Source organism: Pleuronectes platessa, chromosome 7 (genome assembly GCF_947347685.1).
Source record: "Pleuronectes platessa chromosome 7, fPlePla1.1, whole genome shotgun sequence".
Classification (NCBI taxonomy): Eukaryota; Metazoa; Chordata; class Actinopteri; order Pleuronectiformes; family Pleuronectidae; genus Pleuronectes; species Pleuronectes platessa.
In genome coordinates, this window is record NC_070632.1 from 18,720,911 (window position 1) to 18,748,868 (window position 27,958).

The window sequence follows — 27,958 nt, forward strand, 5'->3', positions numbered from 1 at the left end:
GGTTCATGGAGTTCGGTGACTTCACATAATTCCCTCAAGTTTCACTGTAAAAGTGAGAACACCTCTGTGGGTGTCACCACCAGCTGTATAACGGACACTCACTGGTTTAGACGAGCACTAATATGGATGCTTCATTTTCATAATTTGCCATTTTGTGTTGTAACTGATGATTTCAGTGTCATTCACAGTAAATGTAGCTATAATAATAACAACCCGAACACGACTCATCCTGTATCCCATGGTGGCTCTATGTCCTAAACAAATGAGACATATAGTTTTGTCCCACTTTGTACCTGCAATATAACAGACATTAATATTGAAGCATACACAGTATGATTGCACTTCTTTAGAGTAGCACCAATAAACCAAGAATCGATTGTTATTAATATTTGTGATATGACATTTATTCACTCCGAGGTTAACAGAAAAACAAAAAATAAAATGTTCAAAATAGAGTCATAAAGTGAGGTTGTGGATTGTATACACAATATAATATGTTTTGTGTTACAAAGAACTATAACCAGATAAAACGACAACAGAACCACATTAATCATTGTTATAAGTCAAATCCCTTCAGATGCACCAGTTCTTTGATTTATCTTCTGCTCGTTCCACCACATTTTAAACAGAGCTTCCACCTCCACTGGATCCAGTGGCCTGGCTGCTTTCCACAGCATCTACTTGACAAAGAAAACATCAAATGAAACTTTTGAATGTAACAAAGCAAGTGTTGTCAAGTGCAGAGTATACAACTGTGTTTTACTGTGAGAGCACTTCCACCTATTTATGCTTGTGAGGAAGCATTTTGACGGGAGATCTCTGATTAGTTTTAGCTCCTGGAGGATTTTTACTGGTGTTGTTTATCAGTGATAAATACAAAGATATCGTCTGTTGATGGAAGAGAGGGGGCAAAACTAGTGTGTGCCCTGTGTAGCCTGGCATAGTGTGGGTTTCCCCTGCCCACATTGGCCCACAGTAAACCCACACCTACCACAGGATCCGATAAGGTCCATCTCGGATGAGGTGATACAGGATGTTGAATATACACCTTGAAGAATTCAACCATGAAGGCAATAAATTGCTTCTTCCTGTTATCGACTGGTTGTACTGATAAAGTAACCAGACACTCCGGAAAATTAGGAATTGGTTCACATTGATGTGTTGCTGCTGAGTTATCTGCACCCCTAACAACACCTGATCATTGCATTAGCTGCTTTTACAAGTACACAGCCTGATTTTATTTTGTATTTGTATATACTTATATTGAAACAAATAAACAGAATTTATTTATTTGGAAAATAAATTTATTGTTTTCAGTTGAAATAAAAATATGTACACACTCAGTTTTTCATCTCAACATTTTGAGTGCCCCCCAACTGAGAGCTCTCCAACTCCGCTTCTAAAGGCTTGAGTGGTGAACTGAGAATAGTGATATTTAAATCTAAGCTGCCTGAGTGTAATATGGAAATGAGTTCTTGTCATTGATAGAAATTCATAACCAGGCTGACATACGTATCACATGCTCAGTGACATCCAGTAAATCCTGGAGCATGTGAGCAACACGCTGACTGGGTGGAGTTAATCAAGTGTGACAACATACCTCCAGTACAGTCGTGGTGACATACATCTATTGGGAACAATGGTGCCTGCTTTTCTTTGTTAGGTATTTAGTCTTTGTTGATTCTGACAATAGACTACTCCACCAGTAGTAAAGTAATGATGTCTAATCACTTTACAGTGGTGCTCACAGATAACTTAGAGGTTTCAATTCAAAAGTATTACGTACAATATTTGGTCCTACCACAGAGGAAGCTGTTAATAGCTGTTCGTAATAACAGCATTTAAAGGTGAACGAAAAGCCGTTTTTTTTTTTCACGATTTGTAGTCTAGATTTAATTTTAAATGGAAAAAACACTATGGGTTCAAATCAATAACCCATAGTGACAGTGTCTTTTACAAATATATTCTGAATCTTTAAACCTCTGGTAACAGTCGCTGCTTCGACACTTCCTGGAAACGTCTCTACAAGCTTTGCACACCTGGCAGATCCTCTCGAGCTCCATCAGATTAGAAGTGTCCATCTGTCCACAGATGTTCAGGGGTTTGAGTCTGTTCTTTTGCTGGGACCCTCGAGGACTTGTTATACTTCAGGTCACTGTTGCACTGCATAGTTAAACATTGCATCAGTCTCAGAGCACTTGCCCTCTGGAGCAGGTTTTATTCAGGGGCCTCTCTGTATTTGGTTGAATTTATCCTTTCCTCAGTTGTAACCAGTCCCAGTGTCATGACGCTTAACCTCCCGGCCCCCCATGCTAAACCAGTGGTGAATATCATGCCATCTGGATAATACCCCATATGGGAGCCAGGTGAAGAGTAATGCCTGGTGTTCAAGTGTTTGGGATTTTGCTCGGTTCTTTGGCTCTCTCCATACGAGTTGCCTTATGCCTTTTACTCAAAGTATCTTCATCTCTGCAGAGGACCTGCGAAGCTCTGTATGCGACTGTTGTGCTTCTGGGAACACTTAAGAAGTTGTTTTATACCATGGTCCTGTTCGAAGCCTTGCTTAAATGTTTTTTGCAGACATCTTCAGAAAGTTCCTTTGACCTGAATCAATGCAGTTTGCCACAAATAAACATGAAATAAAGTTCTAGACACATCTCAAGGATAATTAGTGCACAAGATTTAACTGACAACAATGGAGAGGGCCACAGCAATGGACCAGAGATTTTTATCTACAGACATATTTCCACCTGAGCAATGAGAGGTCAAATCTTCTGCACAATAAAGACAAAAATGTGCAGAAAAGTAAAGTAGCAGTTCCCGAAGCCACACATCTATTACCTGGAAACACCTTTAGACAATTTTCCTCGAAAGCAGTTACAGTGAAAAGGGACAATAGTAGTTCTGTGAGGGATGAATAAAGGAAAGATTGAGTCATAAGTTCAAGGGTCTCATCTCTGCACACCTGGATATCTACTGTGCATCACTATCATATTGTTTGTTTTGGGAAGTTACAGAGCAAGTGAGGGGGGGGGGGGGGGGGGGGGGGGGGTTCATTTCACTTGTGTCTCTCCTGCAGTGAGACCTGAAATCATGGAAGAATGTGCCATCAATTCCCCCCCCCCCCCCCCCCCCCCCCCCCCCCGCAAGCTCACTTGCTCATTCCTTTTGTTTTTCTTGATCCTGCATTCTTTATCTCAAACGATATTTTCATGCCAAGCAGTTTCTCCCACTGTGTCAAAAGCTATTATCAGATTTTTTTTATCGACGTGAGCTGTAGCCTTTGACCGGCTGATTGGGCAATTTTCCGGGTGTAAGCTTTAAGGAGAGGGTGTGTATTATCACTAAGGAAATGTCCAGCCTGTGTTTTTTATCTGTCCACTTTTGGAGCGGTCCAATTCTTGTTACACTGTGTCGTTTTGTCACCGACTCCAGTGTTTCACCCTCGGGAGGATGTAGGCTGCTTCTGATACACTGCTCTCAGCTGTTAGTTCACTTGTGATGTTAGCAGTTGCTCTCATATGGATCACTGCACACTGGTTCACTGAAGATGATAGAAACCTGATCTGTGTCCCTATTCGCTACTTCCTACAAATTCTAATAGGGACTATGACTATGTAGAATGTTTATGATTGACAGTGAGGCCCTGTGCAGACCTGCCAATAACATAGGTCCATTATGTTGCATCAGATATTGCAAGTCTAAAATGGTGAAACAGAAGTAAAAAAACTATTAAATTAAAAACTATAGTTAATTCAAACAATATTGAATTGGGGTGGAGCCCCAGTGCAACCCCCTGTCCCACAAATCCGTACTGCAAATTCTTAAGTGTTGTGTATGTCAACCGTCAGTGTCTGTCCTCTAATTTTGTTACATTCATAAGGAAATATGAAGGTTTTATTGCCTCATTTCATCATCAGTGTTCACTTCAACTCTAACATCAGCTTTGAGCAGGACTCAAAAGAGGATTTTCTGTTGTTATTGGGAAAATGAGTCTGAAGCCTGGCACATTTAAGTTCGCTTGTGGAAACCATTCGTCAGTGACAGTGTGCAGCAGACTGAGGAACAAGCATCTTCAGAGGGAAAACAAAAGAAAACTCTTCTTACCAGACGTGAAGAGGGAGAAAAAGATTGATCGAAAAAGAGAGTGGTATTTAGAGGATTTAGTTTGAACATTGAATCTTCAGTTTGAGATGCGGACATCCCTCTAAGGACCCAGAGGCCAGGGTCATGGCTCACAAGATAAGAGGGCCATGTGTAGTTGAAGTTAACCCTGGGGTGAAATGGTCCAGATGGACTGGCCCCCAAATTCCTCTTTACTTTGTGTATCAATTAGGTGGCATTAACACTTGAGTGACCACCCTGAAGACAAGTCAGCTTGAGGTTTTATGGAGCTTCTGTCCTCGTTGATTGAATCCAGATGTCTGCTCACAAAATAAATGGACTTATCTTGTTTGGCTTAATAGTTGGGCTGCACCTAACGATTTCCCCTGTCAAATGATCTGTCATCATTTTTGCTTAATCGTTTAGTCTATAGTATGTCAGAAGATTGATGTTTAAATGTGAACAAGGCCTCTTACATTTCCTAGAGCCCGAGGTGTCCTCTTCAAACTTAGTTGTTTTCCAACACGGTTATTGCTAAAGGACTTAATCAGTTGATCGTCAAAATTGTTGTAAATTCTGTCAGATGATCATTTAATCAGCTGTTCCGGCCAAAGATACATAACTGAGCTGATAGTGGCACTGCATCCTCCGTTGAGGCTGCATGTGAGAACACAAATGTCCGTGTGAGATGCTCCAGACATTTTCGCGAACTTTGCCTGGTAGCCCCCTAAAAAAACACGTGCCAAATATCCAAGGGAGCTCCTGTGAGAATACAGCATAGCTAAGTGGGTGTATTGGCTTTTTAAACACAAGTGACCGATGAAAATGAGAATGAAAGTATAACAAATAATAGGATGAAAAAGAGGTGACATACACGTAAAACAAATCAGACAAAGATGTCAACCAGATTTGAGAGCTTTCGGTGATGGGTGCCGTTGTGCTGATGTGCAAAATACAAAACACTGTCATGTTCTGCCCCCTGCAAATGGACTGGAAATGTTCCTGTTGTTAAACGCATCTCACCCAGACTCCTGCTGCGTTCTTAAGTGAGAGGCAAACTCTGGATAATGTCCAGACACAATTTGACAGACATATCAACTTCAAAATGAGCAGTTATCTAGAAATGCACATGTCAACAAACTATAAAATATGCTACAGATGGTTCTGGTCTTGTGTTATTTATTTGTCATATCCATGGAAGACATGAGACATGGTGACAACTCTAGTTGAAATAATGAATAGATGAGAGGACTGTCTCGCTGGAAAGACTTCACGTTGTGACGATAAGTATTGTAAAGACACGCGTTTCAAGAACTGAACAAAATGTAATATAAAACCAAATAATTAGGAGAAATATTGTGCAAATGAGGAATTTAAAAAAGCCCAACTCATGAAGAGATCCATTCAGCTAAACTGGAAAAAGCGACTGGAGTAAAATACAATTATCAAATGAGATGTTAAAATCACCCAATGTATGCAATATTTTCTGCAAATTGAAAACATGTCCAGAATGTGGTGAAGCACCATCTATGCGGTTGAAATCTATATGCATTCAATACCAAAATCCCAAAGTGAGCCCCCAAGGGTAACATTAAATTATTGGATTAGACTAATGAGCGCAGTTTACAAGCTGTTTTCCAGTGTTGTTAATGAGAGGCTCATGTTGTCTTTAGAGAAATAACGTCTCCCTGTGGAAGAGCCAAATGTTTTTGTACGTGAAGGTCATGTCTTCATTATGTGTTTTCTCAACTTGTCTAATTATAACAAGCTGAATTAATGAAAATAAGTCAAGGTTTGCATGCTTTATTGATTTTCACATCGCCCCTGATAGGATTAATAGCAATCTTTAACCCCGAGACCTATTGAGCCTGGCTTGAATGGAAAACTCTACTTGGCTTAAAAAGCTGTATACTAAATGGTGAGAGTCAGGTTGAATGATCCTCATACTAAGTGGTTCCCAACATCATTATGGGTGAAACAAGGTGATACTTTGTCCCCCATATTTTTAAATTGATATTAATGATTCTTCAAAAGAAATAAGAATCCACAAGCCACAGCCATACTTGGTGCCTAATTATTTTTAATGCACTTTTCGTAGTGTGGTCATATTTAAGAAACCTTACAGTATACGACAGATGCTCCGCTACACTGAGCGGTGTAAAATATGGGAGGATTTATCATTTTGTATTATTCAACCCTCAACGGTACTTACCAGGTTGAAGCTAGATCACATAACATAGAGAGGAATTATGCTGAATATATGTAGGTTTCTAAATGAGTGACCATGTGAATCTGATGTAAGTTGTTAAGGTTCTTTCCAAATCAGAGGGAAGAGGTCTTTGAGGAATCATTGGTAAAGGTAAAAGTCTGTATTAGTAGATTCCAGACGTGTACGTCATGGGTCAGAAGCCATAGAATTATATTTTTGTGTAAATCAGTTAATGACGCGTGTGCAAAAACATGCACCAAACTGGGCTTTAGTGTAGGACATGGAATTGGAATCACGTGAGAGTTGTTTGACCAACATGTGGATCTGTTATGGAATCGGTTGCTGCAGAAGGTGTGGGTTGAATAGAGCAACGTTTAACTTAGATAAACAATCTACTGCGGGGTTTGATGAAGAGATTATAAATAATGAAATAGTGGGCAAAATTCATTCAATTTGAATTCTAAAGCCCCAAATACCAACATACATTATCTCAGGGCACTTCACATTGTAAACTATATGGTAAACCTAGTATAGTATGATAAGGAACAAACCGAAACTGAGTATGTTTGTAGTGATGAGGATGAAGATGCTACTTAATCTCCCTAAAAAGCTAATTTTTCTATGAGCCCAGGTGAGATATGTGTTTTCTTTTCGTGAGTACAGGACAACATGCTACAATAACCAGTTGTTTCATATGGGAGGTGCTAAAAGTTGTGCGTTTTGATCACAGAGATGCTCTGTAATCCCACAATGGGATGGGCTGATTGTATTGGCATTGCATGTTTACATACGGTATGAATGTATCTTATGTGTGTATTTATAATTGATGCAGATATTGTGTGTTGGTGAACACTTAACATCAGAATTCTGGAGCAAAACACCATCACCTACAAATTTTCACATCCAAAATAGGTCTACTGCATCTTTATGACCTCGCAATTTTTATTTACAGTGGTAATATACTGTGCCGCTCCGCGTGGTATTGATTAGCAAATGTGACAGAATGGCTGCAAAATGGTCGTCAAGAGGACCCATTCACCATGGAGGGTCACCAGGTGGAGGAAAATGACCCAGAATGGCTGCAGCCTGTAATCATCCGTATTAATTCCGTGTGAGCTGTTGCAGAGAAAACACATCTGTCCAGAGTGACTTATCGATTTCATAAGCCTGCCAGCAAAGCCAGCGGTGAAGCCCGGCGGCAACAAGCCGCAGGTCACGTGACCAAGACGAGCCGTCACCTAGAAGAAAAGGACCCGAGCAGAAGTGTGAAACCTTTCAACGATTATCAATCCTCTAATGCTCCGAGGAAATCCAATTTCACATGGCTGTAATTGAAATTTATTTTGTCACCACAACAGCAAGTCGACATCATTTATTGAGCTTTGTCTTTTCCATGCTGAGGGATGTATCTCACACTGCAGAGTTTAATATGGAACCTGTGTAGATAAATGAATGATCGAAAAGATTATGACAAAATTTCATGAATGATCTAGAATTCAACTGAAACAGAATGTAAAGCTACATCCATACGTTTCTTTTTTAAAACGCTCTCTGTCCACATGAAAATGTATGCTCCATATCAGTAATAATCCATGTCCATGCTAACACACCTGGAAACAATTCACGTACACTGTGTGTGTGTGTGTGTGTGTGTGTGTGTGTGTGTGTGTGTGTGTGTGTGTGTGTGTGTGTGTGTGTGTGTGTGTGTGTGTGTGTGTGTGTGTGTGTGTGTGTGTGTGTGTGTGTGTGTGTGTGTGTGCCAGTGTAAACAGAAAGTAGATTGTCAACTCTGCAGTTGGTTGCTTGGTTCCAGAAAGTCTTATGAACGAGAAAAAGCATTGTTGAAAATGAAGAGCAGGGATTGTTGCTGACAGAAGTGGTTTCAACATTTTACCTTCGCTGCTATGACAGATGAGATCCAATCAGGAGACGAATGCAGGTGACTGCGTCATTATTTCTCAAACTCTTTTTGCCAACCCAGGAGTTTTCTAACTAAATTGGTCCGGGCAGTGTTTTCAAACTTATTTATAAAACAAATTTCATGCACAGAGGTAGATTGAAGGTGCTGTTCACGGACATTCAAAGCAACAGAGACAAAATGATAAGAAATCAATTTAAAATCCAAAAGCACTGTTTAAAACATTTTTAAACATTTCAAAATAAAAGTGAGAGGTAATAACCGAGGTAGAGATTAAACATTTTTAGAAATAAAGAGGATAAATCTTTATATATATATATATATATAAATTAAAAATAGGTGTAAAATACACATCAGAATGATATAATCGTGTAAAATAATACAATAGATAGAACAAAATAAAATTATGGTAGATTTTGTAAAATAGTTTAGTTCAAAGTAAGGTTTTCAGCATGGATTAAAATAAACTTCAATGGATGGAGCAGTTCTACTGTATGTGCATGGTTGTGTGAACGCACCAGATTAGAGGATATCGGCAGCCATGATTCATTGAGATTAACTGTTGCATTATGTAACTTTAAGTGCAAACCTCATATTTAGCTTGTTTCAGGTTTCATTATTGTATAGGATTATATTATATATATATAAAGTGGTGGATGCAGGTAGTTCCATGTTCAGTCTAATACACCCCCACCATCACAGTTCATCTCGATAAATCAACGTTAAAATTTCTGCAGCGGCCTTTAGTCTCTATGGATCCTGGAGTGTGATGTAGAGTCAGCCACAGGATCGCCCTTCATCCCTCTCAGCTCCACGCAATGAACGCACAGCATGAAGAGGTCCATTACCTCCGTGCCCCCCCCCCCCTCTGCTCGGATGCACGCCAGCAAAAAGGACAACATGGGAAAAGCAGACAAGCGTTGAAGTTCTCTGAAAACCCCCTAGTCGCAGGGCTGCGTACGAATTATCCCGCAGATTAAAAAGTGAGAGAAACACTTTTCTGAGCACATGGTGGTCGAGCGAAAGCGTTCAATCAAATTAGGAGTGATAGGGGTTATTATATATTCTAATATGGCAATTTCAGTAATTGGATGACTTCGTTAGCAAGCAGAGCATGAGGGAATGGACTCATGAGTCATTTTATTTGTGTTTGTGCGTGTGTATGTCTGTGGGCATGCATTTGTTTATCTTTAAACTTATTAAAAATAGTTTTGATCCTGTTAACATCTTGTAACAGCTTGTACACGTTACTGATTTTGTTTTCACCGTGCTCTTTAATTAGTCCGACCACAAAACACTCTTCTTCATCTGACTAATTGCAAGCTACTGCTCTGAAGTATAAAAAAAGGAAAGATTGTGGGTACTTGACAGGTAGGACTCACAATGTGCGGCTCCGTGGGGAATAGAGATGTGAAGTTGTTACTGTAATTGCTTGTGCAGCGAGGGGGTCTTCCCCTTTGTCTGCACAGATCTGTGAAAGACAGCGCGGGGGCCTCCGCTCTTTGTCTGTGGTGATAACTTAATGGTGAAGACGTTGAGCTTTGTTTTACCACTGGTATTTCTAAAACTAAAGACACACAACCTAAAGCTTTTAAGGATTAAAAAATGATTTATGGTCATATGGTGGGATTGAGATCATCATGACATCACATTGTGCAGTAATACATTAACCTTTGCAACCAATGAGATTAGAGTCTCAATGTACAGCTCATTTAAATAACCAATCCCTCGTCTTTATGTGGTGTAAATGACAACATGATGACATCATTATAATATAGGATATATCTTTATATTGCTTCTCAAAACAAAGTGGTCAAGTGCTTTACAAATTAAAAAACACAAGTACAAACACACAAGCAAATGCAAAAGCCGTGATTCTACAATAAAATAATGAAAATGCTAAACGTATGATGTGAGATATTTAAGCACAACCTCCCATTACATAATAAAACTGAAAGTGAGGTTAAATTAGGGAATGTGCTATGATAAAGGTATGTTTTAAGCTTTGATTCAAAGGAGCCTGCTGTATTTTTCTATTGGGTAGAATGAATGAATGAATATTAATGAAACGATTGTCTCGGTCGAGGAGGTTATGTTGTCAACCCTGCCCATTTGTTTGTTGATTTGTTTGTTTTAGCATGACAGTTGGAGGAAGGCTGTGGTATGGGTCAGGGAAGAACCAGTTAAAGTTTGGTGGGGGTGTGGATCAGGGGGCAGATCCAAGATTGAGCAGCTTGATTGTATCTACCAAGAAGACTTTCCGGCATTGGCGGAGGAATGGGCTCTACTGAGTGCCATTCTAGTTACAATATTAAAGTTAGCATTATCTAATTGGCGTATATACAGTGCGGGTACAGGGTATGCATCCCCCCTTTGACGCTTATATGTGAGTTAGAGCAATAAATTGTTTTCTGCAGATTATCAGCTGCTTGAATTTTTACAGTTGTTCCTGTGCAAAGTCTGTGCTCTGCGTCTACGTGAGAGGAAACTCATGATGCACATATATGAGTCGTACATCTGTGTTTCATTTTGAATAAGATTTGCATCTTCCTGCATGTGTTGGTGTCATGTTGTTTGTATGTGTGTGATTTATGTTTGCGTGCGTGCCCGCGTGTGGGTGTGCAGCGCTGCGGCTGTAACATCTGGCACCAGCGTGATTGGTGTGGTGAGCCCTCAGGCCTTTTCACAGGTGATAGATGATGCCTATCACAACCTGTCAGCAGAGACCCAGCGAGCCAACTAGCCGACCAACCAGCAGCCTGCCCTCCTTTATCTCCGCCGCCGGTTTTTACTGCACAGAGAGATGGAAAGATGGCGGGAGCAAAGAGAGTGACTCATTGCCTTTTATGAATACAAAGATGCGTACAGTGTTGTGTGGTACTTCGCAGCACTAGGACCCTGAAGTTATATTAAAAAATCTGATTATCCTCTGGGATGTCAGAAAATTATCGGAGTTGAATGAATGTTTATAAGTCATGGGAATAATTTGAGATATATTCAGAAAGTGGAGAGTTTACAGCAGAGGACAAAGCACTTTGCTTTCTGATGCTTCAACTTGTTAATCAACATCACAGTGGATGTGAATGTGGGAGGGTTCCTTCTCCAGACGAGGCGTTTCAGTGGTGTCCAGGAACATGCTGGGTTTGAGCACTGACAGAAAACCTGCCAACCAAACAATTAAAACCCATCTGTTGTCTCCAGTCTTTATCTCTTTCCTCTCCTTTTTCATTTCTTCAGTCTGACGATATCAGAGGTAGGAGTCAGGCTGCCATGTCTCACGATCTCCTGGCTGCACAATAACTAAAGTCGGAATTTTATGTGCTAAGAGTTCACAGCTAACCACAGGTTGGGGCTATGGAGGCTATAAAGATTTATATCACCAGGAGACAAACCATATCTTTATTGGTCACCTGTAGCAAAAAGTTTATTTGTGAACAGCAAAGATATCATCAAATAAGATTAAAAAAAAAGGCTCAGTAATATTTTCTTCTCACCTCTGCCAGAGGTTATGTTTTCATTGCAGTCTATAAGCAGCAAAAACTACTATAGCTATTTTATTGGAGCTTAGAGGACGGGTGGGGTGTTGGCCAAAAAAAAGTAATTAGCTGTTGGAGAGAATTCGATTGAAGGGAGTGGATTTAGAATTGTTTTTTTACTTCCTCTGGAGAATCTTTTGACATTTTCGAGAATTTCTCAAGAAATAATGCAGAGATCATTATGAAAAAATTCAGGCATGTGTGGGATGCTGCTACGATCTATGAAGGCGTCCAATTTCGTGCACGTTTGGATAACGATTCAGACTTATGTGCTTTCAGTACATGGTTATTCAATATGATGATAAAGTGGCCAATCGGCCTTGGTGGAGGTATGCGCTCTAAGCCCTTCCAGTTTGTAACATACTTAAAGAAAGGTTATCTCCACCACAAAGGCTATAACCACACCAATCCCAAAACAATCTCCATCCAGATGTGCATTTTACATCTGTATTGAAAATGCTTTCTATCGTTACTAACACCTGAAAATGCAAACAACAGAATGATTTTCAGACAATAGCCATGCAAGAGGCCACAGGACTTGTCACAGATGACTCAGGAGCTGCTTTCCGACACGCACTGAACTCTGAGATTCTCCGCAGGACTTTCACTGCCTGTATGAAATGCAGCGCAGAAAGTCGGGTGTTTTAGAATTTGATGTGTGAACACAGCAGGAGGTGATGTTGATGAAGTTTCTAAAACGTGACTTATGCATAAATGAAAAAAACTAAAACGAAACTCAAAAATCCTGCGGACAAAGCGTTAGCTAGCACGTAGAAGACGCTGAGGAACATGTCAAAAGAAAGTTTGTGGTGATAAAAGCCGACACCGGTGTCTGTGTGTTGTTAAAAACATCACGTGATCTCTGCAGCAGAGTTAATATCTTTCTGCTTACCCCACCTGAGTCATCACCTCTCACCTCAATAATGCAGAGGATTGGTTGCTGTTGGGAAAACGTCTGTTCAGAGAACCACCTGCTGCGTTGTGCAAGTGTAAAAAACCTGCAGGTTGAGTCCGGACCTAATTGTCTGGACGAAACTCAAAAATCCTGCGGACAAAGCGTTAGCTAGCACCTAGAAGACGCTGAGGAACATGTCAAAAGAAAGTTTGTGGTGATAAGAACCGACACCGGTGTCTGTGTGTTGTTAAAAACATCACGTGATCTCTGCAGCAGAGTTAATATCTTTCTGCTTACCCCACCTGGATCATCACCTCTCACCTGAATAATGAAGAGGATTGGTTGCTGTTGGGAAAACGTCTGTTCAGAGAACCGCCTGCTGCGTTGTGCAAGTGTAAAAAACCTGCAGGTTGAGTCCGGACCTAATTGTCTGGACTTTATCCACAAGTCCTGTCTGAAAACAGCTGGATAAAGGCTCACCTCCTGCACATGTAGAGACTTTTATCTCACACTCACTAACATGGGAGGGAAGGATAGGGGCTGTGAGCGGGGCTGTCTGCGTCAACACCATTTTCCATTTTTGCATGTCTACACTAAACCCTGGCATTTTCAGAAAAAAATCAGGGCCAGCAGCGTTGGCGAAATTCAGGACTAGTATGGATGCCAGATGTAAAGTAGCAGAAGTACGTAGTGTGTATGTAGCCTAAAGCTGCACACTCACACATAGGCAAAACGATCCAGAGCGCATAGAAAAGTACATCCACACTGGTTAACGCTCACACATGTTAATGGATTAACCAGGGAGCCCTGGGTGAGCCTTGACAAAGTGCCGGCTCAGGGCTGCAGCGGCTTTCCTGGTGCCTGATAATAATTGATGGATGACTGTGGTGCAGGACACTGACAGCCTGGTTGCCTGGCCTTTACCCTCGGCCAGCTCAACCCTTACATGTGTGAAATAGCCAATTACTCTGACGCCTATTGAAAGTAATAGGCTGATGAGGAAATGGCTACCGTGGGATGTTGGGGAAGCTCATGGCAGGAGGGGAGAATGAGGTGAAGTTCTTCCAGGAGCAGCTGCCGCCTCCCCAGCTGGGCCTACTGGTTATACTGTGCACGCTGGAGAGCCCTGGGTCAGTGAGGTGTTTTCACTCCCCCCCCCCCCCCAGCCACAGTATTGCTGTATTGACTTAAGGTTTATGATCCATGATACAGTCGTGTTATACAGGAGCTAATTTACAAAAAATAAATGTTCCTTTTAGAGGCTGTTAAATGGATAGTGGAAACAGCGGAGGCCGTTCATTCTCAGGGAAGCATTAAACACCTTCTTCTTTTCTTTGCTGGGGGAATGGAAAGTCATATGCTGCGTGGCGAGTTCGCCAGCCCGGGGATATTGACAGAACGATCCGTCTTTATAAAAGACGGTGAACAATTCCAATCTATTTTCCAGAATCACATTATCATAGGCAATATATGTCCGCATCTAAATATATACAGGAGACGTATATGTGTGCAGAGAGGAGGGGAAATGGGCTGTTCCTCCTCTTCTACAGGAAAGCATCCCAGATAGAAGGGCCAGTAGTCTCTCTTCATAATTGGACAGGTTATTTTTACACAGTGCTCGCGTCTGGTGCTGCTCGCTGACACGTGCGGCCATATCTCTCGCAAATATTCCCTCTAATTCTCTTTCACTGTCTCTCCGTGCCACCTCCATCTCCCGCCCTCACATGTACTCTGCCCGGCCTCCGTCTCCCCCCCTTTTCATCCTCACACTCTTTCATTTACTTTTACACTCTCTCCGTCTTCCCTCCAGTTCACCGTCGTCTATTGTTTTCTCCTCTGCAGCACATCTCGGTCTCCCGCTATTCAAACAAAGCGTAATTGACGGATGTTTCGCAGCGTCTCTCCGTGAAAAGGGACACTGATTGGACACGGCTTGTTCTCCGTGTAACCAAAGCCATTCGCTTTGTGCCTAATTCAATTCCAGATTGACTTCCAGCCTAATCTATCGCTGCTTCAGCGTGAGACAAAAGAAAATTGAATCCGGACACGGATATAATGCAACTTTCTCTTTTTGTTTACTTGTCGTGCAGTTAATTCATCCAGCGAACTCATGACTGTGAATATCTCAGCATGACACATTTTCTGTTGTTTCTCTTCCTGTCATTATCTCCCAGGTCTTGATAAGGCAGACTCACATGTGCTTTCAACAAAATAAACTTCTTAACTTCATTTCCCATGTGCACAAACTCCTGGAGGCCTTTCAAGTGTAATCCAATCATGCCGATATGAGCTCTGTTACCTCCACTTAAGATTTCAAAGAAGAACCTCGTCTGCCCTTGGCGTATGTCTGACACGTGGGTGTATCGGGCCCCTCCCCTGCCTTATGCCAGCCAATGGTGATGGATGACTGGTAATACATCACTGGAGCTGGAGCGCGGTGGGTGGCAGAGCTTATTGTTCAGGGCGGTTTCTCAAGTATTGCCCCGTCCATAAGTAAAATGGTTATTTAAAGAAATTAGCTTATCGCTAAGGCTTTGACCTTAACAGACTGAAACACTGCTCTTACTTCTGTCTGTGAAACGTACCTGTTGATTTGATCTTTATTCTCTATTACGACAAAAAAATTATTAGATTTTCATCTAGAGCAATTATCAGGTCAGAATTTTTTGTTTAATAGTCGTGTTTATTGGGTGGTGTGATTCTATTGCAAGATCACCTCTCATAGAGCTGGTTTAAAAAAACATTGATCGCCTCATTCCAATCGATCTTCATTTAAATGGTTTGATATTGATCCATTAAATACCGACCTTGATCTTTTAACATGCCTTTTACTTTGCCTGTGCTTAAATCCTGTTACACTGAAAACTGCTGCCACTGAAGACAATGCCAAGCCCAAGGGCACATGGATTAAAGTTCTCTGCTGCTAGCATAAATTTCTTTGATTTGCCTTCCAGAGATCATGGTCACGTCATGTATGAGATAAGGTGTTACACTATGAGCCTTGCATGTCACTGTGGTTCAATTTAAAAGTCATTTTTAGATATGTAGTGTTGCTTCATGACATGGATGTGCCGTGTAACTTGCACTTGCTAAACATAAAAGTTCAATCATCGAACTGCTTGAGATTCAATTCTTAATGTAAACATTAATGTGACAATACACCCAGTTCAAGGGTTCCTAAAACAATGTGCAGTTTCAGCACTTATACCTCAACAAAACTGCGCTTGCAGATGAAATATCCCAAAATGAATCAATAACCAATCCAATTGATAAAGAAACAAATTTGACATTTTGAATCGGAATTAAATCAATTCAAGAAATCTGTTGATACTCTCTCGCCTCTAGTAACGTGTGTTTGAATTTTAACTTGAAGTCTTGACCTTGACCTGATTGGTTGGTTTAACTCCTGGTCGGGTCGGTTGTTGTCATTAGAAGTTGTAAATCGTAATGGGACTGTGTTTATATACTATTTATGCATTTATAAAATACTTTTCTATCGTTATCAACCTCCAAATGGATTTTACAGTAGAACCCACATTCACTCACTCACACAAACATTCACACAGTGTTACTGTGTCTACCAGATACCATTCATTCAGTGTCGGTAGAGCCGCCAGGGGGAATTTGGGGTTCAGTGACTTGCCCAAGGAATGCAGCCAGGAGGAGCTGGGGATCGGGTCATCCACTTCGGGGTCAGTGGACGACGCCCTCTACCTCCTGAGCCACAGCTGCCCCCATTGTAGCTATTTTCACTTTATCAATATTGGATTTAAATGTTGTACTTTTTATAGAGTATGTCAAAAGTTCAGAGGATAGTTAGATTAAGTAACTATTTATTATAAGTATGATTTCACTGTGTGTACCATGTACTGTATGTTTAGAAAGCTCGCAGACCTGCACCACATATCTATTGCTGATGTAGTGATTGACATGGGCAATGGGGCCTGGGATTGGAGATGGCTGATCACAGTGCTGGTGTGAGTGAGAGTTGTGTTCCCTTCATTAGACAGGCAGGGGGAATGACCTGTTGACCCCACGCTGACCCCTCCAACACAATTACGAACCACAGGCCTGGCGCCGCTGGTTATTGATGTCCATCACCGACATGAGCAGCTACGGGTTACGGTCTCACTCCCTAATGTGAGGCGCAGAGCGTCACACTCACTGAACAGTGGAAACAGGCACATTAAAAAGGAAAACAGGCACACACATCCTCTGTGAAACATCGATTTTGATAATGTGTCCAAATGATTTTGTGAAAGGGAGACTCGTTTTTTAAATTAGAATAGTTAAAAGTGTTGAGCCTGACATTTACTGGAGCTGTTAAGACAATAACGACATCAGTATGTGATCATTAACAATTGATTAAAGATCTGTTTGTTTTTCAACAGCAATGTGTTTGATAAAAACGTCTTTAGAACGTTAGTACTGAGACACAGCTAGTTTTATGTCTCTAATCGCAAAACACTGATGGGTATCTATTTCTTCACTGAATGCTAAGTATTCATCTGGGCAGAGCATGACACAGCGCTGCACCATTCCCAGTCTTACAAAGCAGTGGTCAGCTATGGAACTGCAGTGAGCCCTGTAATGCCTGACAGCAATGTCTAGCCATGTCAGTTTGTGGTGTTGATGCAATGTATTCAACATAGTAGTTTCATAGCACATTTATATACATACACATGTTTATATTCCTTTATACTGTAGCTCGGGATAAACCATTTTTTTTCACGCAGCTCACAGATGCTAAAGTTAGCTCACAGGTGCTGCCGTCTAGCTTTAATGGACACTAATGTCGCGTTCCACTACACCTCAAAGCTCGGAATTTCCGATCTCAGAGTTGGAGGTTGCAGCTGGCGCGCCCCCTTATGTCAGAATTTCGACTCTGAAGGTCGGAGGAAGCTCACCACCCCCGCAAAACATTTTGCTAGGTTGAAGTTGACGTCTATAAATTTAAGGCAAAACAAAAACCTGCAAATATTTGTATTTCTTTTACTGCTTTTGCTTATAAATAACCTTACGGATTAATTGATTATCAGTCTTTGATAATTATTGATGTTAATTGACTAACCAATTATTCTACCAATAGCTTCAGCTCGACTATATTTACTAGATTATTTATTCAACACTACACAACAAGTTCAACTCCAATAAAAACATTTCCTTCTCTATCGACTGACATTTACTCCATATCTGTGAAAAGCTAAAAATATTGGATCCCTAGTTGCCAGGCAGACGAAATCCCCTTCAGCAAATCCTCAAATTTAAAAAGGTAAAACAATCGATTACATAACTTATAGATTACTTGGGTTTTTCAGTTTTCTTCTGAAGACGAAATTAATCACAGCTAGCACTTGCTCTCTTTTAAATATTTAGCAATGGCTGTATGAACAACAGCAGAGTGTGTCTCTCTGGAAACTGGACCCTTGAGAACGGCAGCGGAGGATATTGCCTTGCGTGATTGGAACAAACAGAAATGATATGACAGTGCAGAGGATACTCTAAGACAAGAGAAAAATATTTGTTGGATTACATTCATCGGTGCGTGTGTTGCAGCACTGCTCGGCTCTACCTTGTTGTTGTGTTTGTGATGTAATGTCGTGAGCTGTGAGTGTGGTGTCAGGGAGAGAAAAAAAAGAAAAACCACAACCTGCTGCTTTTGGTTATCTTCTCATTTTCCCCCCAGCAAGCTGGCAATAAGCCAGCATTCAGCCTATTGATTTCCTCCACCTCCACTTGTGAAATGAAACCTGAAATAGTCCCCAACCACCCCCTCTCTCCTCTTCCTCTCTCACTTTGCAGGTTGTTCCTCTGGACAAACTTTGCAGCTTGTGTTTTAAATATTGCTTAACTCATTAGTCTATTTTTACTACTCTTTCTTGTATTTTATCTTGTTGTATCTTTGGCTCGTTGCTATTGTGCACGGTTAGATTGCACGTTGGCAGCACCTCTGCATATTTTATTGCTCTCAATTTTCAAATTGACCCGTGGAATCCCTATTTTCTACCTCTTTGGGGGGGTAATGGCGGGGAGGCCCTGTTAACGAGCCTTTGTCCCCCCGCTCGCTGTTCGAGGGTACGCAGCTCCGGGGAAGTGGCTTGTGTGATTAGCCAATTGTGGTTAATTAGATAGATGGAAGGGTCAGCAGCAGTGATAAAGTCAAGGGATCCAATGAATGGGGGGGGGGGGGGTCCGTGTCTCGATGTTAATAAATGGAGAGTGCTCAGAATAGTGTGGTGTAGTGGCCTTTAATAGATGGTCATTAAGAGCTATTAGAGATCAGTCCAGACAAAGTCAAAAGTGTCCTAGCTGTCTGCAGAATCACTCTCAGTCCATCTAATTCCATAACCATCTGTCTGTCTATAGAATGCATACATTGAAAAGCGTTCATCTTATCGACTCAACGCTGTCGTCTGATATCTTCCAGCAGTGTTTTGGAACTGGTTCAAACTGCAGGTCGAAATCGCCGCCACATCATTTTCACAATATCAATATTTTTATGTCACCATATTGGACTTAAACAAACTTGTATGGGTTTCGCAGGTGCTGAGCTGCGTCATTGCAGCGACATCCATTAAATCTCTTCCTCTGTAGCAAGTTGTCTTCACAGTGAAAGCCTAAGGTTTGTTTTGATGCTGCCATTCTTTGTATCATCAGAATTGCAGAGCTTTTATTTTGAAAAGGTACACATTTTTACTGTTTGAGCAGGACTCACTGTTTGAGCAGGACTCACCAAGGAAAATGAATGCTTCTGGAGCAGCGCCGGAGAATTAGCACAGGTTAAAAGAACAGCCTGATCCAAACAGAAGGGACACTGGAGTAGTAGAGTAAAGACTGAGAAGGGAACTCTTCAACATCAATAACAGGAGCCATAGAGGTGGACAACTGGATCTAATAATACCTTGGTGATCTGGTGGAAAAGTTAGCGTGAGAGAAGGATGAAGTGGCACCGCTGAGTGTTCCCTGCAAGACAAACTGGTCGGAGCATCAGTCTAATCCGTCCAGCCAAGGGTGATTGGTCGGAGGATATCTGGGAGGACAGGAGGCTGATGTTAACGGCTGGAGGAGAATCACAAATCACAAATATGATCCAAAGCGAAGAGATTAGATCCGTATCAAGGGGAGCATGCAGTGGATCTATCTCCACTATCACACATCCGCTTCTTATCTGTCTTTTGATTTATTTTCTCACAACACGCAGCCAGTGGGGAAATGATTTGGCACTTCTTTATCGCCAAACAAAGGGCCGTCGCTGCGAGCGATTACATCTGACAGACTTTATTCGAGACGATTCAAGGAGACTCCCGGCGAGCTGGGCGCAGCGTCCTGCTGCTTGAGGAGTTTGCCCTCTGCCTGGCCTCTAGCAGGTGCATGAGCCAACTCCCCGCGTTTTCTACGGCCGACCTCCTTGCACCAGGACGGGGCAATTAGTCCGCACAAAATGGCCGACTGTAAATCTTCAGCGGAAAAGGGTTTGGCCGGGCCACTCCGAGGTGAGCTCCACAACGAGGAATTAAACACACAGGATTAGCTAACAGCAGTTTTATGATGTGAGGAGCAGAGCAGGGTGAGGATGCTTCTCTCCAGAGTCATCGAGGGAGCCTTGCAGTGTACGGCTGTATTTCACGATCAGGGTCTCCGTGTCATATGTAGGAAATTGACTGTGGCATATAATGACGTTTATTACAGAACACAGGGCGAGAAGGGATTTACTGAGCCAAGGCTAGTAGCACAGGAAAACACCACATAAACTGTTAATGTGAAAACTGGTCAATCGGGTCAATGGACACAAACAATAATGTAAATATTTAAATTGAAACATTCACAAACGGGATGCAGATGTTTTTTTTTATTATATATTGGCCTAATAAATTACCTTTAAAGGGATAGTTCACCGAATAATACAAAGTTCATCTACTCACCACTATGCCGGTGGAGGAGTGGGTGAAGTCTTTGAGTCCAATTAGTGCCTTTTACCTGGTTATTGTCACATTTTGATATTAAAGAACAGTTTTTTAAGAACGTTGGAAATATATAGAGCCAAAGACCTGCCGTAATTATATTTAACAGCTTCTAAACTTCCAAAGTCTTCAGCTGTTATCTCTGCTGTTTTGAACACCTGCAGCGAGCAGCATATGTCCTGCTCTTATTACAGACACGACTGAGCCGACCACAGCCCCTCGAACTCAACATGTCCCTGTCCTGAATTGTAATGTTGGACCTGGTCTAATGGGAAATGCAATTTTTTTCTAACGCCACCAAACAACATGCATATTAAATATACAATGATCTAACATTTGTTTGTTGTAAGAATGTACACGTTAGATCAATAGAAAAAAAGGATTAATCCTTGTAAAAATCATTTTACAAGGATTAATCCCACTCGATGATGACCCATTGACCCCAGAAAGGAAGAAGATGAATCTTTGTCCAGTCTGTGTTGCTTGACCCTTTGACAATGAAACAAACTATTGACCCATTTTTCAAAGTAAAAGATAATTTAGATCCTCCTGCGCCACTGGTAAAAACCTCAGATGGGGACTATTCAGACGTGAAAAGGCAACGTCCAACTTTTTTGTATGTGTGTGTGATGTGTTATTTATTTATTATTTAGTGCACGATGACATCCGCCTCTCACAGGAAACACTGATTCATTTGATCAATTAATCACAAAGCGTGTAATTAATTATACATTTTAAGCACTTGACAGCCCTAGCTTTTGACAGCACAAGTTAACAAGGTAATGAGGCTGGATTTGCTCTTGTTATTATGAACGAGAGTGACTTACTTCACAAGTACAACTCCAGAGATTTCAGTTTCAGTTCTTCTCTTCATTTCACCATCTCAAAAAGGCTCAGTTCTCTGGGACCTGCTGAAGCTCTCACCTGAGTAATGTGGCAGCAACAAGGCTCCAGTCCCGACACGCTCGTGTGCAGCAGATTTATCCTGGATCATTAGTTGTGGTGGTGAGGATATTTAAACAGGATGCATTGCCCGTGGTCCCTAAGAAGCTTTTTCTTTAGTAAAAGTTAATCCACTTCCATTGACAAATAAATGGGACCTGGGCAACTTGTAGAACTGTCCAGAGGAAGTCACTCCACTGTCTACCTGATGGAGGTTTTCAGTAATTTCAGTCTTTTTGATGTATTGCTACCACCTTCTAACATTCAGTGACACCATATTTGTTGGTCTCTTGACAGATGAACCCCTGCTGTGTGTTCTATTCTCTTTCCCTTCACTTTCTGCAGAAAGGTTTCTGCGACTCCTTCTCACTCTGTGTTTCATTTGTGGCAGCGGAGCACTCACAACATGAGCCAGCAGAGAACTCCTAACTTAGTATCGTGGCTGAGGCGTCTCACATGAAAACATTAATAGCCTTTACATTCATGTTTTCCGTTAATGCACTTGTGTGACACTTCTCGACAACCATTGTCTAGGCAATTTTAAGGTTTCAACATGAGCAAACATATTAAAGATGCACAGACTCTACAGTTTTATAAATCAAAAAACTACACAATACAACAGTCTTACTCTGTACAGCTTAATCTGAATAAATGATTTGCCCTTTGTGAGACATACATTTAATAACCAATATGCTGCCTATAAACAATATGTAGGAATACTGTGTTCCCCTGGAGCACCTAAAGGAAGTGGGGACAGAATGTGTGATGTTCCCTGACTGAAGAATTGGGGCTGTCCCAGCACATTTGCCAGATGGTGATCTTTGAGAACCTGAGAGTTTGCACTGAGCCTATTGGGACGGGGCTAGAAGGACGGAGCGCTCAAACTGACAAATAGTTTTTCCTCTCTCCTTATAACCGTTGGCTGATTTGCGAATATTGTTACCCTTTGGTTTAATCTTCCCTGTGCTGTGAGCTGGAAACTATTCCCAGAGGGCTTCTTGGAGGGGATTGTTAATTTATCTCCTGTGTATTAACGGTGTCAGTGGCAGGAGAGCGCGCCCCGGCCCCTCTCTTCACCGGAGTAACAAGGGGAAAAACGTCGACCTGCGTTGACCCAAAACCTTGAGATTGTCCCCCATTAAATGACAAGCGAGGCTCCGAGGGCACGTTTGAGTTTTTTATGATTAACCCTCCCACGGTCCCTGGCCCTGACACACATTTATCCAGTGAAACAGTCAGATATATCCCCATGTATGTGACTGTAGGCCCACGCTGTGTGGGGTCACCCTTGTAAGTTTGATGCAGCGATATCTGTTGAAGCTGATTTCTTGAGGGGTTCCCGCTGGACAAGAACACACGTGTGCAAGACTCTGATGCTTCAGATAGATCTGTCAGGAGGGTGAGGATGCCCTGCAGCTATGTGAGGCCCATCAGGCATAACAACAAAAACAAAATCAATAAAACACTATGTCTGAGATGTATAATTTCATTAGATGGTTGCTACAGAGAAATATGGCCATTATGTGATCGCACCATAGTGTTTCAGTCTACAGTGCAGATCCAGAACTCTGACCTTATTGCTTGTTGACCGTGTTTTGTCCTGAGCGATGCTTTCGAGTCTGTAAAATAGCAAATGTAAACGCATAAATCTTTTCCAAGGATTTTTATTTCATTATTTGATATGAAACGTCTTGTGGTGGCCCAAAGATGGAAGGTCCAGCTTTGTCATTCAGCGGAGTTGAACATTGAAAATCCCTCTGAAGGGCCGTTCGCTGGTGTGTTTGTGCCTCCAGCAGAAAGGGCCCAGGTTTCAGATTAATCCCCCCCGAAGATTCTTTGTCATGAGCTTTATCAAACAGCCGGGGGTTACCATGGTGACACGGGCAGGTACTGAAAGCCCCGTCGTGGAGAAATGCCTGTGGAACCCCAACACTTCATCATGTGACATTCAATAATTTGGTGTTGATTATAACTGGAAAATCAATGGCCGTCCTCTGGGGATGTAAAGCGCTGCAGAGACAGACAGCGACTCAGCTGTGTTTGCTTATTTGTTTCTGTGTTCTGCAAATCAACAGGGACATTACATGTTCGTGCTGTATGATGACATCCAGGATCAGGTGCAGTTGACACACTCTGACGAAGCCCCAAAATCTTAACTGACACAATCTCTTGTAAAGCAATGGTGTAAACATGTGCGAATAATAGGGTCAGGTCTCAGTTTGATACGAGATGTTGTGATTGTGAATCTTACAAACCGTGTGACATATTTATGACATCTGGTATCCTTTGATCAAATCCTTTTCTTTAGATTGACACACATTACTCCATGTTCTGTCAGAGATAACAGAGGAGGAAACTAACTCGTTTTTAGAAACATGCAACTAGAATGGTGCTCTGCGAGTCCATAACTCCCCTAAGGCCCAACCACATTTAATTCAGCTCAGTCCAGATTTATTCATTTTTTCATTTGTAACAAACTGGACACAGTCATAGTCATCCATCCCTTAAACATCCCGGATTTTATTTAGAAAAATCCATGAATTTGTCTGTTCAATTGATCCACCAACTTAATCAAACCCACCTCCAAAGTAAAGGTTCCTCCCTGGCCCTTACTGAACTCTTTCAACTAAGTATCAATAAAATCTGTTCAGTTATGTAATCCTAATAGACAAACAAACAAACATCAGTAATAACATAGCCTCCTTGTCAGAAAAACGCTCATCATCACTGTAGATTTGACTACCTAACAATATTTGAAAAGAAAATGTATTCCCTGGGAAATCGATTGAATGACAAAAAAATCCTACCTTGGTATTTTAAATAAAAAGTGAAAGAATTCCTGAATCTGCCCCTTTGTATGGATCCGTCTCATCGGGTTATTTATGGACCCATGTCCCATCCATTCAGTGGTCTTTGCATAATCTTGCTGACAAATAAAAAAATGACATTCTTGGTGAGCGTAAAAATGCATCATTGTCCTAAAACAGATGGAAGGCAAATTGGAAGGCCAACACACCGGCGTGCGGCACACAGCGTGTTAAATCACACACCTCTCCCTCCTTTCCTCCGGGCCACCGTCCGCCTCTTGTTTTCTTATCACAAGGGCAGAAAATAAGATTCCTACCCCCTGGGTATCATCATAATTCCAGACTAATCTGTGAGGCTGAAAATCAAGCAGCTCTGTTATTACCACCGGTTCTTATGGCCGAGCACATTGCAGTTTAGGGGAAGATTTTTAAGCTGATCCTCAGGCGAACCAAAGACTTCCTCTTGCCCGACAAAGCAAAGGATATTGTCAAAGGCGGGAAAAAAGACATATAGGAAATGGAAGTGTGTTTGTGCAGCCACCAGGCAAGCTGAGGCGCTTGGAGGAGCACGACCAACAAGCCCATCACAGCACAAATTATAGAGAACATGAAGGTGCCAGTGAAGGGCTCCTGCTGCTGCTGCTGCTGCATCGATGTGGACCAATCACAAACTACTGTGGTGCTGCCAAAGACTGAATAGTCTCACAAATACTTTTATTCCCCAACTTTCCTCCATCTTATTATTTTTGCCTTGCCTTGAAGCAATAGAGAAAATGACATAATGTGATTTGAGAAAAATTCCATACCAAGGTTACATTATACAAGACCAGCGCAGATTGTTCCATTACTCTCAAACCGCAGATTGATTTGAAACAGTTCAGCGGAAAAATGTTTATCAATTTCCTGTATTAAATCTTTTCCATCAGCATGTAGCCTTTATAATTGGATCTCGCTACCACATAGCTCACAGAACACAGATTTATGTTTTTTCCACTTAGTCACCGTGAAAATGTGTCTGATATCAAACGTTGACAAACAAAAGAGGCAAACATGGAGGAGTCGTCATTCACCTGCAGAGATAAGTTCATATTTTATCGTTATAGATAGTTATAGTAATGCAGATATTGTGGCTCATATCATACTTTTGCTGTAGATATTCAACTTTCTTTACAAGTCACTTTAATCTTTATTTAGTCTGTTGGCTGTTTGTTGCTCAACATTAAAATTGTCAGGTGGCATTTTGTGGCGATGACATTTTAATGCAGAACGTTTTTTTATTTTTATAATTTTGCATTTCTTTCCCTCCTGGGAGATGGATCTTTTGGATTTTGGCAATTTCTTTCCCCACGGATGTTGCACATTGTACAAATTATTAATCTCAGTGAGGCAGATTGTTATTTCTGAATATTTGCTAGACAAATTCAATTTGATTTGATCAGTGATCTTGCAATCAAGCCACAGTAGCGAGACCTTGTAGCTACAGGCACTCGACCTAATGCGAGACAGTCTGAGCTGTTTCACCCTTTTTTTTATATGATAAAACATTATCAATTAGAATGTAATTCAAACCAAACCAACTGAATGAACACTGAATGAACTATCATCTTTGAAAATAATGTATTTGATGAACACTTTTTGGTTTGGTCCATGTCCCATCCACTAACATGGAGGAGGCTGGGTTTATGAACTGTATTGCAGCCAGTCACCAGAGACACTTTGACTTCACTTTTGGTCGCTGTCATGTCCATCTTTATGTACAGTCCATGGTCAATATGAGCAGCCACTTTTACATCACAAATATTGATGATTGTCAATAACAGTGATTCGTGCATCACTTTGGTTGTTTCATGGTGACAATGTCTGCTCCATCTTCTGTGCAGGATGTGGTTTCTGTCTCAACGCGACAAGAACTCAAACGCTGATATTGTGTATCTGAAATGAGATGACCTCTGTGGTGACACTGCTGCAAACGGCCTTGGTTCGTACACAATGAGGAGATCGCAGGTTCTATCGTTATGATGGAATCAGCATAGGGCTTGAATAGACGGAGCAGAACAGGAGTCTAACCCGTTTGCCCTCTGAGCTGATTGGCTCTATAGATCCAATTCTTCTCTTCAGTAGCAGGAAACTCTCACCAACAATCAAAAGTGTATTGACCGTGTATTGATGAGTACTCAGCCAGCAGTGGGCAGAATCTTAAATCAATGACATGCCTGTTGTACATGCTCGCTGTTTGTTGTCACTGAGGTTTGCCACCTTGGGCTTCCGTGACGAATTGATGAACTCCCATTCGTTGATTCTTAACATGCACGGTTTAACTATTAATACATAAAAATACGTTAATTGGTTTCTTACAATTGGACCTTTTATTGAAATGTTTGCACCAAGAAGAGCAAGTGAAAAGGCTGGTTGTGTATCACTGTACTAGATGTCTAGTGTCAGGGCCATGTAAAGGAAAAAATTATAGAATTAGAGAATAAAGTTGTAATATCACGAGGAAAAAATTGTGATTTTACTAGAATCAAGTGAATTTCGAATAGCATGTGTTCTCCTTGCTGTTTATTTCCCAAAATATATATTTTCTTAAATTATTATTTCCTGATACTGTTTTTTGATTCTTATTAAATTACAACTTTAATGTCGTATTATGACTTTTTTTGTTAAATAATGACTTTTCACTTGCGATATTTCTTCAATATGGCCATGTACTCCATTGTACTTGTTCACTGAAAATAGCAAAATATTTTTTTCTGGACACTAGGATGTAAAACACCTGAACATAAAAGCACAATAATACATTTCCTATCTCTGTTAAAGCGCAGACACAAAACTCTGAATTTATCCCCATATACAGTTTGTCCATCAGTTCAACACCTTGTTTCTCCTCAGGTTCGGTGTTATCTCAACACCAGGAGACCTTGTAGCCCTGCTTCACACACACACACACACACCCAGTGGAGATTTATTCAGTACAACGAGGCATCTCTCTGGTCTTGTTACTATTTGTCAGATAATGTAATAAAAGGTGGAGCTCAGTACACAGAGGGGTTGTTTCTAGCCACAAATATCATTAAACACCCCGGGCAACAAGAGCAGGTGGACCTGTGGACCTCGTTCTTCACATGCATACTTCACAGCTAAGCTTTATTTATGCTTGAGTGCCTCACGCATCGGAAACGATTACTATTCATCACGGGCTGGCAGGGGAAACTTTACCAGCCATCATGGATGAATATACACCAGCCGACATTTCCATCTCCACCCCCCCCCCCCCCCCAGAACTGCAGGGAGACCCCGGTGCAGCATTAGTTTGGGATGTCCTGAGGGCAAGCTGCTGCACGGGTGGTGCTGAGGGGTCACTGTGTCATGTGGTAGTGAGTGTTTTCATGGCGGCAGTTAGTGCAGGGGAGGCCACACACTCTGCAGCCTCGGGTTGAGTGCACATAAGAGCAGACGGGAGCATCCAGCAGAGCGGGGAGTCTTGTCTTTCACCCGGCGCTCCCCTCGTCTCCTCCTCTCCTGCAGCTTAAAGTGTCAAACCCAGTGTTTTCTCAGTGAGAAGGTCACTAGTCTTACATGTGTTAAA